Raw genomic sequence first — 5,121 nt, forward strand, 5'->3', positions numbered from 1 at the left:
CCGCCGCTCGCGTCCCTCTGGAGAAAGGGAACAAGTCCGGATCAGCCAGAGGGCCGATTCAACGCAGCCTACCATTATATTGCTTCTTCATTAAAGAATAACATCAGAGGAGTTGTAATTATGGCAATCGAGCAAGAATCTGCAGAAGTTGAAGTCCGTGACTTAGGAGCTTAAGCGAAGGTCAGCGAATCGAGTTCTGTGATTTTCACAAATGGCTGCAATACTACAAGCCATTACTCATCAGAAATTTGGCAGAGTAATGGTGCCTAATATCATTAGGTGATCCTAATGAATTCTCGCGTAATCAAATCTAATATCTGGATGAGTTCAGTAGGCTGAGGACAGTGAGTGGCCAGAACGTCTGGTGCACTTGGGCTGTCACAAGAGCCGGTGGCAAAGAGCTTTGCCCACTGAGCGCCTGTAGCGGTTACGCTAGCAATAGGCCTTGAAATATCTTCACTACCGAGTGCTAAATAAGAGCAGCAGCAGCATGACAGAAATTGTGTGTAATGGAAGCCACAGTTTTGGGGGATCTCCCTTGGACAGAGGATGAACGGGTCCCCCAGCCACACCCAACCTGCCAGGATGAAGTGCTGCAAATTTGGGATGCGCTGGAGACAGCAGAGGAGACCTGTGGATGTTCTGCGCTATCCCAGTCTGCAAATCCTCAGTTCGTTGTCTGAAGAGTTGCGTACATCTCTCCATGCTTCTCCTACAACAGCCATTTGTCTCCTGCTCCTCCTGCAGCCTACCAGCCCTCTGATCTCGCAGCCTCTCCGGGAGGTAGGACATCAAAGGCTACGTTGTCTTTCACAGACTACATTTGCTTCTGGGTCTTGGTCAGTTCTTCAAAGGCTGTGGAGTTCACGCTGCTGAAGGCCCTTCAGCCAAAACCACTGATCAAGTACTGCAAAGAAGTTGCTAGATTTGAAGGGCTACTGGCAAAGACAAGATAATGAAAATTTCCAACAGTGGAAAGTGTTTCTACTTCTCTTTGGAAACTTGCTCTGGGATGCTGCTGCAGGCAAGGGGAGTTCACAAAGTTCCTATAGGGTTACAGATTTAAGAAGAGATGGAACGGTAGGGCAGCTTGGGAATGAAAAGATCTCACACTCCCAAGTACCATAGAGTTACTCTCTTAAAGCAACTGTTGCGTGAACTACAGCAGGTAGCCCCCGAGATGGGGAGTGGGGTCCTATTCCCTCAGCAGCAAACAAGGGTTGGGCTTAGATCACACCCACGTACGCAAAGAGGGTCTGAGGGAATGAGAACTGTTCAAGAATTCAGAAAGCAAATAGTGAAAAAAATACTGCTTGGTAGACAGCACTTCAGTCTTCAGAGTGCTATGAGATAAATGTTCAGCCCAATCGCGTATGGGATTTCAGTCACAGGAAAACACCTTGCAAGGGATTACTTCTTTTTTTGCTATTGAAGAATTCTGTTCTTTTTCTCCTTTTTGAATATTATTCTGCTCCATCACTATCTTACTTGTAGCAGTTATGTGAATTCAGCATTGATGTTAAGTTGAAGTCTTTTATTTGCCAAGAATAAGAACAATATTATCTTGGTTTATGCTGCCGAATTTGCAATTAATGTCGACTTCTTTGGACTCTTGGACGGAAAGCACTCCAGCCTGCTGGGTGGGTTTGCACATTTTTTATTTTGTCTCTGCGGTTGGTTCGACTGCACAATCAGCAGCCCTGGAAGAAAAATTAGAATAGAAGATATTCCAGGCAGCCACCAGGACTCTAAGGATCAAACCGTCTAATCGTGCTCATGGCTGGTCTCCATGATGAGGTAGATGATCACAAAAGCTTCCCGTCATCAGTGCTGCCCATGCCGGCACTGCAGCGCGAGGAGATGAAAAGCACTACTAGCAGTAGGGACAAATGCTAGGCAATGTCTCAGCTTTTCAGCTAAATGCTGAAAAGTCTCTCATTTCTAGAATATTTTACTAACAGTGAAATCCGTGTCTTAATCCTGACGCATGGCGTGCTCCGCGTGAGAAAGGAGAAAAAAAAAATAATTAAAATGAAGAGATTAGCTGCCTGTGAACAACTGACTTAGGAGCACAAACACGATCAATAAGTGACACCGACAAAAGTTCTCAGAAGTCCTCAGGATTACAAACGGGATGTTGGATGTTGCTCGGAAGCAAAATGTAATTGTAATTATTTCACCTAGTCTCCTGAGAGAATAAGGAACATCAACCTTCCTGATGGAAGTACACAAATGATGCAGAAAAGAATCCTAGGAGAACGAGCAATGAGAACGAGTGGGCAAGATAGGCTCGAGAACTGTCCCAGCTCACTGGACGTCAGCCGATTTTCTTGAATTCCATCATGACACAGCCAGAATCCCACGGCCTTAATAAGGGGAAGTTATCCTGGCAGATGGTTTCAGTTCTAGGAGACTGCAGAATTTGGATACCTAGATTTTGCTGTCATTTCAGTAAATTGCATTGGAAATTGAGGAGAAAAGAAGTTATACTTACTTTGCATTTTCATAGAGATTCATTAATGCACAGGGCTCAGATCACTGTTTCAACATAAAAGGAACATTTACATTTTCTGACCCCGAAGCAGCAAGGGTTGATTTTATAATTAAATTTGTATTCATTTGTTTTCCTGCACTCTGTTGCTTTTCTAAGTACGTCACAGGGCAAAAGGGACTAATGATGGATAATTGAAATGCATGCTTGTGAAGACTGCCAGCACTGTCATTTTACACACAGTAACATTTCATACAGCAAATGCAGCTGAGTGCTGTTCCTTTCCAGTACTAATACAAAACAACAATGAAAAAAACCCCCTCCTTCTCTATGGCCATGCTTCTTTTTGCTGCACAGTCCTAATCTGTATAGGGAAAAATTATATTAAATATTTTTAATTAATACCCCACAGAATGAGTAAAGGTTTCTTTCAGCATAGTGGAGGATGCAGAAGAAGATCCGTTCTGCTGACAGTCCTGAACAGAAGCTCCCACACAAAGTAAAGATTTACATGACTGCCGTGCTTTAACCCGGCAGGCAGCTGAACACCACGCAGCCGCTCGCTCACGCAGCCCCTCCCCAGTGGGATGGGGGAGAGAATTGGGGAAAAAAGGGAAAACTCGTGGGTTGAGATAAAGACAATTTAATAGGACAGAAAAGGAAGGGAAAATAATCACGATAAAAGAATACAGGAAACAAGTGATGCACGACACAATTGCTCACCACCTCTGACTGATGCCCAGCCAGTTCCCAAGTAGCGGCCATGCCCCTCCCAGCCAACTCCCCAAGTTTTTTGTTTAGCATGACATCATATGATCTGGAATAGCCCTGGGGCCAGCTGGGGTCAGCTGTCCCGGCTGTGCCCCCTCCCAGCTTCTTGTGCCCCCCCAGCTTCCTCGCTGGCAGGGCAGTATGAAAACCTGCAAAGTCCTTGACTCAGTGCGAGCACTGCTCAGCAACACCCAAACCATCAGGGTGTTGCCAACATTCTTCTCATGCTAAATCCAAACCACAGCGCTATGCCAGCTGCTAGGAAAAAAATTAACTCTACCCCAGCCAAAACCAGGACAATGACAGAGCACCAAAATCTTCAACAACTACAGCGAAGCACAGGAAAAACGGAAGGAAAACAAGTTCCCCGATGTAGAAGGCACTGCCAGTTCTGGATTGAGACAGCTGATCACCACCTGCCTTGGGCTACGTACCTTGGCTGTGCAATGCGCACAGGGCAATACAAAAGCAGCGCACTCTTTCTGCCTGTGAATGAGATAGCAGGACTTTGGATTTATGGCACGCAAGAAAGCAAGCGCCTGCACCCGCTACTCCCCCAGCTCCTTAGCAGGGGGACAGCGAGTGGGAAGAGCCTTTGCTCTGATCACAAAGTCCCAGCCAGCCGAGCTGGCACAGAGCAGGGTAGTAATTTTTGTTCTTGCTACTCACAGCAAATTGCTACCTCTCCCAAGAGCAAAGCAGGAGGCCATTGTGCCCCTACGTTTCCATTCCTGACCTGCTTGGATTGTACGCTAGTATGTGGCCGTTCACCTGGCTTGTGACAAACTTCTCAGTCACCTGAACTGAAAACTCCTCTACAAAAACCTCAAAACTGCAGTAACAGGATTTGATGTTCACTTGGAAAGAAAAGCAGGTTTCTCTTTTGTCCCCTCCAGTGATGTTTGCCCCCCCTTCACGGTGATGTTTTTGCCATAGCGACTGCTTGTGTCATACTTGGTAAAATCCATTTTTAAGCATGAAAAATCGAAATCCCAGGATAGATACACAAACAGAAGTGCCCAGGGAATTTACCATTTCTTTATTTTTTCCTAAATCCTTATTCTGAACTGATGCTGAGTTGCATCATCCCCCATTAACAGAGGAGATGAGGGTTCTCTTAGGAGGAAGGCACATACACGCTCTTACATTGCATACTGCTGTTGAACACAGTCAAAGGTGTAAGCACTTACTTTTTGGGCCTTAGATCTGCATCTTGTACGAGTCTCTGACATTAATGCTACCTACATGCTGGTGGCTGTCCTTCAGCTGCAGTTCCGTTGCAGCAATTTGCTGCAAAAGAGAAAGAAAGAAAGAGCTTAAACCACACGTGAATAGCGACGGCCCCAGCCAGACACCAAGGCCTCGAGGACGCTCCCCTTGGTGCAAGCTGCTAGCAATAATGATTTCCAGGAGGTTTACCCTCGCTGCTGCCGAGCAGTACCCACACAATCTGAACTTCCCCTTACTATGAATATCGCTAAGTACCATAATCGGGTCCGCTAGAATGACCCCTAGTTGCAGTTTTTGACATCTCAAAAGTGAGAATACTTAAAGGCAGCTTCCGCATTTCCCTATTTTTTTCCCATGGAGGTGAAATGAGCAGTAAACGGCTGTGTCGTTATTATTGTATCGATGGATAGCTCAGGAATTATTTTCGGGGAACACAGACCTATCTGCATTCATGTCACGTAGGTGTTTTTCTCAGGAAATGTCAACCGTAACAGGTACTGGCCACACATCCTGCATAACCCCAATGCCATACCTGTTAAATTAGGTTAGGGTTAGGGGTTAAGGTTAGGGTTAGGGTAAGGGGTTAGGGATTAGGGTAAGGGGTTAGGGATTAGGGTAAGGGGTTAGGG

This window comes from Egretta garzetta, unplaced genomic scaffold (genome assembly GCF_000687185.1).
Source record: "Egretta garzetta isolate BGI_Z169 unplaced genomic scaffold, ASM68718v1 scaffold228, whole genome shotgun sequence".
In the NCBI taxonomy this organism is placed as follows: Eukaryota; Metazoa; Chordata; class Aves; order Pelecaniformes; family Ardeidae; genus Egretta; species Egretta garzetta.